The sequence below is a fragment of the Serinus canaria genome, chromosome 2 (genome assembly GCF_022539315.1).
Source record: "Serinus canaria isolate serCan28SL12 chromosome 2, serCan2020, whole genome shotgun sequence".
Classification (NCBI taxonomy): Eukaryota; Metazoa; Chordata; class Aves; order Passeriformes; family Fringillidae; genus Serinus; species Serinus canaria.
This window is the reverse complement of record NC_066315.1, coordinates 58,464,780-58,481,663: the sequence shown is the minus strand read 5'-3', so window position 1 is coordinate 58,481,663 and position 16,884 is coordinate 58,464,780. Positions and strand designations below refer to the sequence as shown.

General features: G+C 42.8%; 1 protein-coding gene across 5 annotated transcripts in view; it reads left to right on the top strand.

Annotated features, from left to right (window-relative positions):
• NFATC1 (nuclear factor of activated T cells 1) overlaps positions 1–16,884 on the top strand; it is a 110,156-nt gene that overhangs the window by 90,297 nt on the left and 2,975 nt on the right. The window lies entirely within an intron of this gene.

Sequence of the window (16,884 nt, the reverse complement as noted above, 5' to 3'; positions counted from 1 at the left end):
AATCCCTTCCTTTCCACTGAATTTTGTGGGATGGGGAACATCACCATCTTAAACCAGAGCACCTTTTGCTGCCACAAACTACTTTGCTGGAACCAAGGCCTGCCCTTGCATAGCAGTACCATTAGCTAACTGTAGGGTAGGCTTTATTATTATAAGGAGTATTTTGGATTCAAGCACTCAGCACAGAGGAGTGTTTGAAAAGTGAGCAGACTTTGATAGAGATGCCAGATTTCCTGCCAAGAAATCTACAAATGGATGGATCTTTTCTTTGTTTGTTAGGTGAATATTTGGGTAAAAAAATCTGCTTTTGAAATTTGCAGCAAACCTACTGTCATTTATTTTAGTGAGGAAGGGGGTAAGATACAGGGCTGTCTACATCTCATGGTGTGAGCTGTGACCCTAAAAACTTCTGGTCAGCCAGCCAGAGGTCAGCCAGATGCATACCTGATGTTTCAGGGCTATTTTTATGGTTTCTCTGATAGTAAAATCTAAATTTCTGCAGCAACCAACATAATTTCTCTGCTGTCAGTTAAGAGCCTGCTTCAGGGAGGAGCTGGCAGATGCTTGTGACACCAGATGAGGCTGTATCATGCTTTCTGTCGTGCATGATCCCCTGAGGGATGTGGCCACCACCTCCCTGTGCCTATTTTTGAAAAAATATCTGTGTTCAGAAAGTTGTCTGAAGACAGATTTACATCTCATATGAAAAACTTTCATTGGGGGGAAGCAGCACTGAAGGGGGAAAACCCCACATCTTGTGACACTAAAATGATTGTAAGAATTCTTCACTGAGATGCGTAGGTGGGAATATTTCTCATAATATGGAAAAGACATCTAGATTTTACATTACTGCAAAATTAAAATCTTATGAATGGGAGAACTTACCATTGGGTATTTTTGATAGAGGCAACTGGAGTAAATCAGCATAGATCCATCTAATTGTAGTGAAGCTGCACTGATTTCTACCTGTTCAGACCCAAAACCAGTTTATTTAAGAATGAATGTACTAGCAGCAGGGACAATTCATCTAGCTTCATGCTTACTTGAGATTACCTTGATTTTAAGTACTAACAGACATTTCTGTGTATCTTTCTCTTTTCCTTTGAAAACTTTTATTTCTGTTATGTATCTGTGTCTCACATGCCAATGGAAATCAGGAAAGGAAATCAATTTGTATGAATGGACTTCATAAACTTCATGATTTACCAGTAATGAAATCCGGGTTTGCAGAATGAGAAATAATAGGGCTTTTCCAAAATATCTTAATCCTTGGCTATGATTAGTGGCATAAAATGAACCATTCTTTCCTACGTGTCTAAAGTCCAAGTTGAGCTCCATGTGATGTTCTTTCCAGTCTCTTGTCAGTAAATAATTGCCATGCTGCTCTTTAGACTGTCTCTGACCTTCACTATCCTCGCTTTTCTTGAACAAAATTTAGGAATTTTTGCAGATTGATGTCCTACTGTGATCTGATCTAGTATAGTGTGAAAGGAAAGCTTGTTAATCCTACTCCCAAATTCCTTACCCAGTTTACTATAAATGTACTGCTCTGTAAGCATACCTAATGCAGCACAGCCATAACAGTGCTTAAAACGGGATTAGGCAATGCCTCATATTTTCTAACTACTTCTACTTCTACAGGAATACAAATTCACTCTCTTTGTATTGTCAAGAGTAACTTAAAAAAAATGGTTTAGCTAGTTTCAGTTTCATGATTTTTTTGCCAGAATATTGTCTAGTCTGTCTAAACTTGGCCAGTTTGTTTAATTACCTGAATATGAACCAGATATTGTTCATATCTTAAGGAGCCTCTTTTGAGGATGGGAAGAACCAAGTACCTTAACGTGATCTTGTTTTAACAACTAAAAATTGGCAGCTGTGCTGTGTACTCAAGTGAAGCAAAGATTTTTAGTTCTAGAGAAATGGTTTAAAATCTAGAAAAGAAAAACTACATGCTGCTACTAAAACCCTGTTTTAGTTTGGTTTTTAGCATGGTTTTCCACTATTCCCTAGAAAGTGGGTAGGGCTCTAGGATCACACATGCAATATGCACTAAAACCAACACACTGAAGTAAACACAGAAATGTGCTTATCCTGTTTGAGTGGTAGAAATCAGAAGTCTGCTGACCTCAGGGAAGTCTTGAGTGCTTCAAAATTCAGGCAAAATAAGAGAACACATCTACCTGCCTCTTTTGCATATCAACATTGAAACATTTCAAATGATCTTTTGGGAATAATGAAGAAAATAGAGTGTTTACAATACAGTGACTGGTATTTTATTCCTGCCAAGCCATCACACCAGTACATTGCATATTTGTAGACTACCTTTGCAGATGTCTGTCTGTGTTTAATATGAACTTGATGCAAATCTCATTGAAGCAAGTTGGAATTCTTCAGTTGTCTCCTGTACTCTTTGGATCAGGCTCCAATTCACAATCATGATAACCTTCACTTAATAATCTTCTAAAAACTCCTGTGTTGAAAATAAATAATGCATGAAAATCTCTAATATTGGGTGAAAATTTCAGGACCCAAAACTTGATACAGACACAAGTTATAGCTCCCAGAGTAACTGTAGAATTACATGAATATATTAAATTTAATGACACATACAATTACCTGAAATGCTGCCTGTATTTCACTCACTGGCAGTGCTTCAAGCACACTCACTTTGGTTCTTTGGGTGTGCTGATACTTAAAGCAATGTTTGTGTTGGTTGCAAGGGATCTCAAGGAGATCTCAGCGTGTTCTTGCACACTGAATGGTGCATAAGTATATTTCATATGAGTGAGCCATGTCTGTTTCTGTCACCCTTGATGCCAGTAGTACAGAGACATTCTTCTACTGGAGTAATTCTCATACAAATATATAAGGTCCCTTTTTGGAAATCTTTTGAGTGGCTGTACTCATTCATGTGGTCTGTAATGAGACAATGACAACACTGCACCATGTGTTCTCCATGGAAAACAATGTAATTTCAACAACTTTCCATTTTCTCTGATGTTTTTCTCTAAAGAGGGGACCTTCTGTATGTGTACAAAGATTTCTGTTGCAGCTCTCCATAGATAGCCACGCCAAACAGAAAGCATGAAAGCTTCTAAGGCAGGACATTCATCCTGACTTATCTGGCCCTCAGAGACATTAGCTAATCGAGGCATGATACTCCATACAATAGGACAAGTGCTGTAAAGCTACCTCTGTTATCCCAGCAAACATGGAGACTTATCATTCCCATGGCCATTTTACAGGATTTGCTTGCCTCTGACAACAGCATCCACAGCCTATGGTGCTATCAGCTCCAACAATTAATCTGATGCTGGCTCTCTGTGTTATCGTCTCCCTAATAAGTCTTTTTTTTCTTCTTTTTTTTTTTTTTTCGTTCCCACCCCATTTGTGAGAATTTCTCCCCTGGAGCTCTTCTCTATCAGGCCCCTGCAGCTGCTGTTATTTTAGATAGGGCAGGAAATAGGTATCGGAAAACAGCAAGAGCTCACAGCACTCAGAAAAATCTAGAAATTCCTCTGATTTACCCCAGGCTCTGGCTCCAATCAAAGCTGGTTGAAAAAAGAAAATGAAAAGCAAGAGGGGGGGGGAAGCTGGCGGAGAAAAAGGCCCAAGCAGACAACTGCGTCTGGGCTGCGCGTGTTAGGAAGGAGAGTTTCAGCCATCACCTCCTGCCGGGTACCGGGGGGATGCTCTACATGGCCATGTGTGATGGGAAATGCTTGGCTGGGAGCAGCATTCTGTGGCAGAGCTGGGGCTGCCACCCTCTCCAAGAGCCAAGAAAACCCCTTCTTACTTCCCCAGGGACACGTGCTTCTCATCCCTTTTTCATGTTCTCCCCCTTGCGTGTCCAGTGTGTGTCTGAAGCACATCAGCTTCCCTGGCCCTTCGGCGGCTCCTGCAAATGCTTTTAGCAGCACTTTCCAAGGGGCATCAGCCAAAGACACTGGTGGAAAGTCACTGGAGCAGGAAACTTACATCACTACTATTAGTATTAGTATTATGATTATTATTATTACAATCACTTTTATTTTTGTTATAATTTTACAGCTCAGACAGGATACTTCTCAATCTGCTCAGCAAAGACATTTTTAGTCACTCTGAGTACCTTTTAAATCAGGCTGACTTCAGAGATGACTTCTGAGAGGAAAGAAAAGAAAAAAAACTATAAAGAAAAACACCTCCAAATCGTTCATTCGGCAAGCAGTTTAGGGAAGAAGACACCACCACCCCCATACACAAAATGCATGCAGAAAAATTACTACCTTTAGGACTGGTTTTAATAAATAAATTGTCCCCTTTGACACAGCAGATAAGGAGGAAGATGTCCACCCACAGACATCTCACACTATTAGCAATCTAGTTAACATCTGTGAATGTTTTAGGGAAAGAAATTACACTTCGAGACATTTCTTTTTTAATTACAGGCTCCAGATGAGATTTGTTAGAGCAGGGAAATGTATCCCATAGCGACTGATGTCAATAGCAAGCAGTCCCTAAAGCCAGCCAGGATTGGGAAAGCCATGCTGTTTGCTGCTCTTGGCACTGCTCCCTGCTTTCACAATGTCAAAGTTAGAACCGCCTTTATATGCACTTTCCATTTTTTTTTTCCACAGTAGCTGTTGCCAGCAAGCTGTAAACTACCGTATATCACTCAGATTTAAGAACCTAAACTTTAAAACAAATTAAACTCTTGTTGACATTGTAGTAAAAATCAGAATCGAACTGAACAGCTCAGTAAAACTGCACTTCAATTATTTTATGGATTTAAGATTGTTTTCTAGGATTCCCAGACTCCCAATACAGCTAAGTTATTTCCTCTTGGCAGATGTCTGGAAAAAAAAAAATCATTGAATGGATAAAATCATGTGGCAGACACCAGGTTGAAGCCTAAAGGGAGGAAATGGTGTCTCCCCAGCACCTGTAAATATTTGCTCTATGTCTTGACCAGGAGAGCCTTTCATCCATGCTTTGAAAAAAAAAATTTCAAGGTTTTTATTTTGTGAGTTTTTAAGGAAATAGAATTTTCATCTGTCAAAACCCAGTTTCAAACTAGGTGTTTATGTGGGTTTGGACGAGAATGGCGAGCACAGATCTGACCCACCCTTTAGAACCACATCCGAGCGCAGGTAAATGCATGCAGCACACCAGTGGTCCGAGTCCCTGGCCTCTGCTTATCTTTCATTTTCCTACTTAGCAGTTAGTGTTGGGTATTCTTTTTATAATTCTCTCTTCTTTTTTTTCCTATTCCGTAAAATGGAAACAAAGGTTTCCATCTGATTAATTGCCAGGTTTCCATTCTTTTTAATGTTTCCTCTCAAAACAGTTTGGAATGAAAGTATTTCAGAAATGTGTGTAGACGGAAGCTACTGGAGATAATAATTTGTTTCATGGAACGATGTTTGACAAAAGGTGTGGTCCACCAGAAGGGCTCTTGTGTGGAGCAAACAACAATTAATTTGTGCAGCCTTTCATCAAAACCTTTGTTGCACTTTTTTCTTTTATCTCACCGGTGGAATGTCCTTGATGTTCCCCAATCTCCAGACTAAAAAGCGCTTGGTTCACAGGGTCTTCAGCAATTGCTGACTCTTGCTGGGTTGCTCTTGTTGCAAGGATGCTTCTGAAGAGAGAGCCAGATGTTGCACATCTGCATGCCCACAGCTAGGTCCTGTGGTCTGCATGCCCTGGCCCAGCTCCCCAGGGAGCAGGGACCTGCCTGCCCCTTCAAGCGATGTGTAGTCATGTGGATTTTCCAAAGCTGCTGTGTTAGCCTCCATGCATTTACCTCCTGCTCTGAATTAGCTGATTTGACCTGACTGAATCTCATGAAAGCAGCCAGTTATCTTCATTGAAGCATTATTAATTTTTTAAAGCTCCTCTTGAATTACTGTTAAAGTTCTTCCACTCATTTTGTTACCTGGAGCACCTCTCAAAAGTGCAGGCCAACTCCTGCTGGAGTTTGGATGTGCTGTGAGATTGCAGCCTGAGCCATGGAAGCACCCTGTCATTTCTCAGCCATTGAGAAGCAAGGGTTTTGAAGTCCAGCTACTCAAAAAGAGGCAGAAAAGAAGCCTGGTGCATATTGCAAGTGGCTGTTTGGAAAGTGTAATGCAACCATTTTGAATAAAATTTCAGGTCCTCAAGTGTGTTTGAGAGATGAGTGTTGTACAACTGCTCTCAAGTGTCTTTTTCCTAGTTCTCTAGTGCTGGCTGCAGGTTTACAGTGCTTTGTTCTTGGGGCAGAATGAATTTCCTCTCTAATGGGGGGCACTGAGCATCAGCAGGGTTCTTGTGTCAAGCACTGAGCTGAAAGGGGGAAGGTTTTGTCTTCCCTGGGAGCCCAGCTGTGCTTCTTGCTGAATTCCTGCAACTGCATGTGGTGATTTTAGTGTTGACATTGCTCTGTCAGTTCAGCGAGAGCTTGAGCCATTCTGCAGCTAGGCACAGCATGTGGGAGAGGAGAAAAGAGGAAAAGACATTTTGTCATGTTTGCAGCTCTGTCACGCTGGGACCACGTACAAATAAGAGTATTCTTCCAGCTGCTATAATCTGAGATACTTGCTGTAGGTGGTTTTAGCATCCAAGGAGTACTGGAATCCAGGAACAGTCTGGGTGCAGTTTTCACAGCCACGTCTCCACACTGGGGACAGCATCCACTAGCACCCTGGGGGTTTCCACATCATGGCCCAAGCTGCACTTGTATGTCTCCAGTGTGAATCCTTAAATCAGCCTTTGGATCAAAGGATCCCAGCCAAACTGGATGGGGGTTTCATTATGAAAATGTCTGTCCCTAGTTAAGGTGGTACAAAGCCAATGCATGAGTGTCATTGAGCATTGCCAGTGCTCTTGTCCAAGCAGCCATGACCAAGAGGACATGCACTCCTCTTTGAGCTGCGGGGTTCTCCAGCAACAGATGCTGTCGTGGTTGCAGGTGGTGATCAGGTCATCACGCCAAAAGCAAATTTATTGCATGACTTTTTATTGCATCCATTTTTTTGACATCTCTTTGCAGCCACCAGTTCAGATTGCCAGAGCCAGCCCAGGTTCTAGCCCACTGCTAAAGATTAGCAGCTGTGTTCCATTGCCTAAAGATTTCCCCCAGCTAGCATGACCTTTCCCAGCCTAGTCCCCAGCAGGCTCATAGGTGGACTTCTTTTCCCTTATCAAACACATAAAAACTGTATTAGCCCCACCCAGCCTTTCTCTTCCACTCAGCAGCGTGTGGCCACTTACTGAGTCACTTCATGGTCATCATTTTATCTGGCTGAGCAAAACCCCTGTGGATTAGGGGTTACCAAACAAGGCTCAGCCTTCACACGGGCAAGGCACAGATGTGTCCCCGCACTGGCCACCCGCTGTGCCGTAGGCACGTTGTGTATGGTCTGCAGGGTAGCATCCTGCTGTCCCTGCCTAGGTGCCCTCTTTGTTGGGTGATGTGAATTATGGCACTGATCTGTTCTGTTTGGCATGCACTTCTCTGATGAAAAGGGCTATAAAGGAAAAAGGTGGTGGTGATAATAGGGCAAGCTGAGTCCATTAAAAAACAAAAAAAGAAAATTAAAAAAAGACAACCAAACACTTCTTGCTCAGAAGAAGATCATATAGATCCTGGTTTAACTTATCTCCAAGATGCTTCCATTTTTGAGACCATGTTACTCCTGCTCAAGTCCATCAGATTTTGAGGCTGGTTGCGTGGAAGAAGAGTGAAGTCTCTTGGCTGTTCTCTACCCATGGAAAGAAAAGGGCACTCAGCAAATACTAAGGTGTTTCTTTCTTGCCTCCACTTGTTGTTTCTTTGCTTTATTTGATATGCCCAGCTGCACACAAGCCGTTTTTTTATGAACAGCATTGCAAGGTGGCTCATTTTGGAGGATTCCAAAGGATCACTATTGGCCACACTTTTATTACATAAAGTCAATTAAAGAGCATACATGCACATCCCATTGATTTGATTTAGAACTAATGAAAGCTTCAGTAATGTGCAATTACAAGAAACTTAATGACCCCTTTATATTGAATGCAACTTCTGTGGCACCTAATATGCTTTGATGAATTGCTCATTATGTGCAATGTTAGAAAAGCTTCTAAAAAGATTAATAATTGTATAATCTATAGAGAAATTTAGTTTTATTTTACTTTTTTTAAACTCTGAAATCAGTAAACCATAGACATTACGGACCTTTTCTTGCTCCCTTTTTTCCTCCTGTACCCCCAGAATTTTTTTTTCTCTAAAGCCAACCTGCCACTTTTCAAGCATGATGAAAAAGCCCTTTCTTGTGTTATGTAGAAAGGTCTGACCTGATGGCCATATGAGGTCTGAAGGGTTGGTGTCAGCTGCCCACAGACAAACTGGATGCCTGCATGTGGGATGCTCCTTTGGCAGGGCATGGAGTCTCCAAGTCACAGCTTTCAGCATAGGGCTCAGATGTGACATGGTCACACGGTCCAGTCCCACTCCCCCTCTCCCATTCACAGCTGGTGAACCTTAGAAGCCACCAGCCCTTGGGGCCATCAGGTGGGCTTTAACCTTGCTTTTCTAACCATAGGATACTTAGAGAGCCTCATGTCACAAGTGTTATCTATGCTTCAGTTGACAGCTATTTGTGAGGTACAGCAAACCTTGGGAGATGGGATCAGGAAAATGAGAGTAAAAAGACAAAAAAAGAAGGTTCATTTTGGTGACATTCAGGATTTAACAATGCCAGAGACGTCTGGAGGCTAGAAAAACAGGCAAATGCAGAATTGTTTAAAATTTGTTTCGATTTTGAATCCAGTCTTGTCATGCTTCAGGGCACAAATCATGAGTTCTGAATGCCAGGATCCGAAAGTACTGTTTCACTGTTGGGCACTAGATTGAAAAGGAGAACTCTTCACCACGATCAATTTGCATTACATTTGCTCGTGACAGGGGCAAATTCCTGTTGTCTATGGCAAAGGGGTGCGTGGTCTTCCCTACTCCTTCTGGATTGGTACCCACAAGGCTTCCAGCAGTGCTGACCTCAGGTTTTGGCTGCCTTAGGTAACATTTGTGTAGTTTATCTGTCGCGTGGAAATTTTGTGTAAAACGTAAAATATGTCTGTTTTGTTTCCCTTACAGATGCTCTTAGGAACGTAAACACATCATTTTGGTTAAAATGTGGTTTATTTGTTCATTGCCCAGCCTTACCCTCACACGTGTGCGTATGTGTGTGTCAGATGAAGCTTGCATCATACTGGGGCAGATCCTGGAGCCTCTGCACAGCCCAAATCCCCATCTGCCCAGGCAAGGCTGGCCTCAGTGAGGGCTACCTGAAATTCCTCTTGAGTCTCTGATTCTTTGGTAAAAAGGGCAGATCAGATTGAGTGCAGCCATCCTCAGACTAAGAGTAAAAACAAGCTGAAGTTTAGACTCCAGTGTTTTGGAAATCACTGCAGCTCTGCTGATCCTTAAGCTAATTTCCAGCAGCCGAGGAATTCATCCCTAAGTGTTTGCAGAGCAAGAGATGCAGGGCGTTCCCAGGGCTGCATATGGGAGAGATGAAAAAATTGAAACCCAGAAATTTTGGTGCGATAGGATGGGACTCATTTAGTCTGGGCACCTATTCAAGAGCCCCAGTTGAATTGCTGCTGCACAGTGCTGTCATCACACTACAAGGACCCTTTCCCATTAGCCCTCCGCAGCGCAGCCGCCCTGCGAGACTTGGAGCTGTTAAACTAAACAAGGCAGAGGGAAGAGCAGGTAGGAAATGGCTCGGTGGTAATGGCTGTCAGGCACAACAATGCCTTCCATCGTGCCAAGCTGACGCTCTTAGGGGAGGATCATGTTTTATTCAAACCTGCCACTTGTTGTCACTCACTTGCTCCACTGTCCTATTCTCTGCCTCCAAAAATAGCATGGCCTGTGGTAGTGGCTTATTATGATTAAACAGATAAAAATAAGTTTAAGGTTTAAACACATCCAGGACACCTGAGGTAATGCAAGATCTGACTTCTTTGTGGAACGTGCGAAGTTATATTTTCCACTGCTTCACAAGACTTGTTTGGTTTGGTTTTTAATTCAGTAAGGTTTCATGTGATCTATAGTTTTGGATTACAGTCTGGCACCTCAAGAATTTATATCACTTCTTTCTGATGCTTTACCTCACTCACAGAACAATGCTTACTAGCTTTGAAAAAAAGACTTAATGTAAGAAAAACCAATTTTTTATTCTGTGATTTGAGTGACAATTCTGTTTTGTTTGTTGCAACTTTCGCATGTCAAAAAGTAGTGATGATTACTAATAATGAGGAAGTAGGTACCCTGATAAAAACTGTAGAATTTTAGTCATGGGAGGGTTTAGACTAGGAGCTTAATTTTTTTAGTCACTGTATATGCATCCATATTTAGCCATTTTTCTCTTAAAATAAAATCTCTACATGGAGATAAGAAAAAAAACTTTCCTCCTGTATTTTGGCTTCCTCTGCATTCATTTGCAACTTTGAATTCCTCTTCAATGATTCTAATATGTGACATTTCATCTACAAGAAAGGCGTACAGGAGCACAGAAGCCTGATGGAGCAAGATATGGCATCACTGCTGGTGGAAAAAATCCGAGGGCAATAATTATAGGCAGCAAAGTGAACGTCATACAAAGCATTACTACAGGTAGCGTGGTGTCAGCGTCAAACTCGTAGTCACTCCAGAGCTGTGTGTCCCCAGTGACAGCAGAAATTCAGAGCACTTGTGGTACATCCACGCTGTGTAATGAGCTGGGTGGAGAGATCCCTGACCTGAGTGTCACTGTAATTGTACCCATGTAAGGCTTGACCTGGGCTAGTCAGTTCTGCCAGGAGGCAAAAACAATGAGCCAAACCAAGGCAGTTTTGCTTTCAGGACTGCTGCTTGTTTCTGGAGGTGGCTCAGACCTTCCACAGACCTTCTGGAGGCTGTGAACAGAAGCTCTGCAGTCTGACCAGTGTCAAACACCATCCAAATAAGGTCTCCAGTCATGGCATTGTACTGCTTGGGCAGCTGCACCCATCAGAAAGATGGGGCGTTATTGTCCGGACATGGCAGAATTGGAGTGTGATTTACCACAGGTTTTCCACACACATAGCTTGAAAGGTGCAGCTGCTATTACTTGTGTTTTCCACACCATGTGGACCAGTCAGAGCAGACTGCGTTTGCTCATTTTTATCAAGAGAGCATTTATGGCATCTCAGCCTCTTGTCTTCAGTTCTGCTCCATGTTAGAGGCAGTGGTCCCCAGCAGACACAGGTGGACATGAAGTCATGAACAAAGGTTGGCTAGCCAGCTGTGGATAGAAACTTCATGTGACCCTGCATGCCTGGGTGTCTTGGGACATGCCATGTGGCACTTTCTATTGATGAGGAAGCCAAAAACCATCCTGAAGGAGCTGAGTTGATGCCATTGCTATTTACAGGGCAACAGGGGCATGTGAATCACAAGGTGTCAGCTCAGAGCAAAGCCTCTGAGTGTCCTTTTGCCTAAACTCTTACCACACCTCTCTGTGTATTAAAAAGAGTGAGGAGCCACGAAGCTCCCTTGTGGAAGAGTCCATCATAAAGGGCCACAACAGTAAATACAGCCTTACTCAGTCTCCTTCTGCCAGCCTTTCTGGGCTCCTGCTGACATGGATTGAAGTCATGGGAACATTGGTCTTTTACTTCCACATGTGTGACAAGACAGCAACTTCACCTAGCCAGAAACTGGAGATTTAATGTTACTGCTTGCAGTGTGAAAAGGAATGGGATCAGTTTTCAAACTGATACCATTCACCCACAAAACTGTAGACTCTGATTTTCATAATTGTGAGCTTGACCATGGCTCTCAGCTCACTTCCCATTTTTTCAGATTCTTGGGGGATATTCACCTTTAGTAGTATGAAGTCTTCCAAACTCTCTTATTTGTATCCCCTAAAAGCTCCGCAGTTGGGAAAACCCTGTGCACATGCCCTCTCCCAACTCCCTGCACCACTGACCTTGCAACTTCTTTGCTCTGAGCAGGATCAGTGTCTGAGCTGGAAGGCAGAACTTTGTCTCAGAAGAACAAGTATTTTATTAAAACAGAAGGCCACATTGTTATCCACAATAGTAGTCTGCAAGGAAAGCCGAAATCTGCAGAAATTCAAAGTCTTGCCAGTTGGTGGAATCCATGTACAGCCACCAAATGTTAAAAATACTACATTTCCTATGAAGTTCACATCTATATATGGAACCCACATTTGTACAGATATATCTGGTTGTCCTGTTCCGTGCAGGAACCCAAACTGGTGCATCAGTAAGACACTGATTTTGCTAATTAGTAAAGCAGAAATTTCCATTGCAAGGGCATTTCAAAGCAAAATTAAATATAAGAGGAAAAAAACTCCTTATTAAACTAAAATGTGGGGTAACAGCTCACCACATCCTGCTACTGTGGCATCTGCTGTTTAGCAAAGGAAAGGTTCCTCTTTCAGAAGCCTTGACAGGTAGAGAGGTCACGTGTTACCTGCATTTCACAGCGTTATTATTTTTTGACTTTTCTGTCAGTGGAAAAGCTGAACATGACAATGGAAAATATCAGTTGAGAGAAGGCATTGTGGAGAACTGTAGGTGTTAGCTATGAAAGCGACAGTGGCCTCCCCCCCCAAAGCCAGCAGAAAAACAGTGAAAAAAATCTGATGACAAAGGCACTGCAAATCATAGTACTCAGCTGTTTGGTCTGATAGGGATCAACCTGGTGCTTCAAGGGAAGTGCTGTGCTGCTCTAGGCATTGAAGGTTAAACATCTCGCATGCTATCCCAGATCTGCTGCTAAGCTGTACGTAGGGCCTGCAACAAGCTGTGTAATCTTTTGGATCTCATCTGTCCTGGTTATAAAAGAGGTCTTTGTTAGTACTCAGGTTATGTTCTTTTAAAAATTAGTGTAAAGCCATTGGAACCTTTCTTTGAAGAATGTTGTGCTTATTCAAAACCCAGCTGCTCCTGGAATGGTACTGCAGACATGAATGGATATGTATCCAAAAAGCTGGGGAATCAAAGACCAGAGTTTGCTTTAGGAATGAAACTCCAACCTGGGCCAAAATACTGCTTGCACTGAATATTGCTGTTCTGTGGAGCATGCACAATCCTTCTGTGATAGTAGCAGGTTTGTAAGTCAAAACTTGAGCATTCAAGACTGCAACCAACTGATTCTCCTTAATTATATAATAAATGCATTGCTACAAATGTGAGAGCCAAGAGAAAAGTGTCAATGACTTTATCTGCATGATCAGATTTTGCCTCTCTGGGAAGTTCTGCAGTAGTCCTACAGGACCAAGTGGAGCTCTGAGGATACCAAAGGGATAGATGGCAAAGGAGATAGTGAAGAGGGAACAGTCAGCTCATTTACTTGAAACATGAATTAAATTTACAAGAAACAAATTTAAAACAGGAGAAAAACCCCACTTTTTCCACCCTCATGTATGTACACTGTGGAACCCATTGCTACATGAAACTGTGAAGGCCAAAACAGGTTCAGAAGGTTACTAGAAAACTTAATGGAAGAAAGTTCATCAAAGTCCATTAGAAGCAAGAGTGCAGACCTGTGGCCACAGAGAGCAGCAGGCACAGACTTTCCCAGGATTTTCCTGGGGAAAGCTGTAAGAAAGCTCAGAGAAAATAATGAGAAAAGTGTTATGGAGATTTGTTTACCAAAGGGTGACCAAATTATTTATTAATTGGCAATGGATGGTGTTTGCATGGATTGACCAATTAGGTCAAAGCTGTATCAGACTGTCTGTAAGGGTTATGAGCTTCTTAATAAGTATAGTATAATATGAGATAGAGAATAAAGCAATTGATCAGCTTCTGCAATCATGGAGTCAGTGCTAATTATTACCCAGCTGGGGGCCTGCAGCGACAGCTCACAAAGTTCTCCAGCAGAGCAAAGATGAACTGAGACAGCCCCACTGGAGGTGTGCTGGTTCTTATGCTCTTTCCCAAAGAACTGACAGTAGTGGTAGTTGTAACACTGGTGTGGATGGACACACAGGATGCTTCAACATACTTCAGTAACAGAGGTTTGATTTGCTGTTGGGAAGGACAGTCTTGGGTCAGCCTGCAACAAGAATATTGATGACATTCCAAGATACTCCATTTGATGCAAAATGAAATATTTCCCAGCACACAACAGAAATGTTAACATGGTTTGGAGTATTAAAAGGAAATTAATTTTCCAGAAATCAGAAAAAATGTGGAGAGTCCTCCTGGGAGTGCTGGACTATGTAGTTGGGGGTAGCAGGGAGCATCCTTCTAGCAAACGCAGCAAGCATCATCCAGCACACTTCACATGCACTTGCCTCCTGGTTTTCCCCATTTCCACCCACCAGAGGGTTTTCCTTGCAGCCTCAGGTGTCAGGGTGGGCAGTGAGGGAAAGCCCGCTCGAATCACACTTCCCCTTTTATCTCTGCTAGCTGTCTGCTGCCGCTAGGTCAGCTGTGCTGCCACATAGTCCCCCACCTGGGCCTTTTGCATGCACCCTTATCCTTCTCTGCAGGTTTTTTCCACTGCATTGTTGGGAATATTTTTCATTTTTGACACTGCAGTGGGTCTTTACAAACAGCAAGTGAAACAGCAAGTGAAATAGTGAAATGAAATGAGCTGTATCTGAGCCATGCTGTCCACAGGAGACTGTGGAGGGGAGAGATGTTGAGTGTCCTCTTGGTGGTTTTGGCCCTGTTTGATTGTGATGTCTGGTGGCAGTGGATGCATTTGGGTTGAGGTTCAGCTGTCTTCCAAGTCTGTGGTGACAGTCTAGTGACTGTTGTTGAACAGCTGCCAGATGTTGTTGCATGAGGACACCAGGCTTACTCATCCAGGTAGCAGAAGTGCACCTCTCTTAAGAAAGTATTATAAAATTAAAACAAGCAATAAACTGCTGTGAGTCAGTAACAAAACATGAGTGATTTCAGCTGGGGACGAATTTATTTGTCTGCTGAGAGATGGAGAGAGTGTGACTCAAGGAGCACCATGGTCTCATGGCCTGAGCCAGGGCAGGTGGGCTCCCAGCTGAAAGGAAAAGTTGTGTCATATCTGGAGTAAGACGTGTCCTGCAGCGCTCAAGTGACAGAGGATCAGCTGAAGGGTCCTGGAGTGACTGGAAGGGGCAGCCTCTTGAGTGCCTAAGCTGGTTTTGGAGTTGGACCTTTGGCTCATGTCATCAAGTTGCTTCCAAAATACCTTTGCTACATGCTTTAACAGGGGAAAGCATGAGCTGGCAGGCTGAGGCTGTTGCTTTTGAAAGTTTTACTGAAAGAAGCAAGAGTAACTCAGCAAGTGCTACAGCATTAGTCAGAGATTTGAGATGCCTTGGTGCTAAGCCTGACTGAGATGGGGAGGCCCCTCACATTTCCACCTCCCTGTCCCCGTGAAATACCAGTGAAGTTTATGTTCACATTTTACAGAAGCACTGTGAAGATTCATTATTTAATATTTCTAAGCACTAAGTAACTGCTCAAAGAGTGAGGATAGCCCTGACTAGTGTCTTAATTTTATTTAACAGAAGCTTTGAGGGAAAGTTAGCAAAACTATGATGCTGCCTGGCTGGTAGGAGGATTTGTTTTCACTGTCACATAAAACACAAAGGTGGTTTTGCTGCAGACCTGAGAATGCCTTGAGAAGTTTATCACAGAAGTGATATTTACAAAAGCATCGTGGCAGAATTCCGCAGAAGTTGAATGCTGTTTGCATTCAAGCAGAGAGTGAGTTCCTAAAGCTCTCTGGAGTCTGGCCACATGTAAATGGGGCGGCACTTCTGGCTGGGTTTGGATGCGTGCAGAGCAGTCTCTGCCTCAGTGCAGGGCTTGCCACTTGAATTTGTTTCTGCTCTTTGGTAATATTAAAGATGAACTCCACGGCACTCTCAAGGGGAAGAACTGCTTTGTCTTTTCACAGCTCATTTCCATACTTCTTAGCTTGCTGCTGTAAATAGACAGTTACAAATGCAACTGATATTTCCTCTCTGAAGTATGGCGTGTGTATCCATTGGTAGAATTGGTTTTGGTGGCCACGACCTGTGACACAAATCCTGACTGATTCATGAGCTGCAATTACTAAGTGGGCAATAGGTCTGCAGGAAAAAAAAAAAAGAAGCCATAAAAACCAACACCAAACGTACCCAACTAATTGCTTCAGGAAGCTGGTTTTACACAGGCTTGGTCTTTTCCAGTAAACACATAAAGTTATCTGGATTACTGTGAAGAGCAGCCCACAAGGAAAGGAAAATGCAGGCTTTTCCGTGGTGCTTCCATGACGTGGACACGTGTTTCCCAGTCCTGGCAATGTTAGAGAAGCTCAGAAGCAGTGATAGTCCTGTTGATGGCATTTTGTCTATCTCCATGTAAATCAGGTGGTGGCAGTTGCTGTAGGGAGGTGGAGTGGAAATAAAAGGGATGTTGTGTCGATGACCTTTGCCAGGTTCAGTCATTTCCTGTCCATCTGCCAAAAATCACATGGACATAATTGGAGTGTGGGAAACTGTATTGCTTGATGATCTTCAGGGGAGGGGGAAAAGAAGGAAAGAAGACTCGTGAATAAAGAAAACAACTCTTTATCAGCGGAGATGCAGTCTGCCTGGCTGATGCTGAGATAGCAGACCTTGTTTATTCTCTCCTCTGACTCTTGCCAGGAGAGTTTTCTTAACTTGTTTGTCCCTCTCATTTGTTTGTGTGGATAGAAGTAAAGAGTGCGTGTCCACATGCATTGGTCACCACAATGGGAGGGTATATGTTTAAACATGTTACCAGCTACAGGGAATGGGCAAGCATGCAGCAGTTTCCTCTCTTATTTTTTTTTTCCCTAATATCAACCCACAGTGGAAAAAATCAGCATGTGAAATTGTATTCTATCTAGGCATTGCAGCTGCACAAATCCAGGTTCAG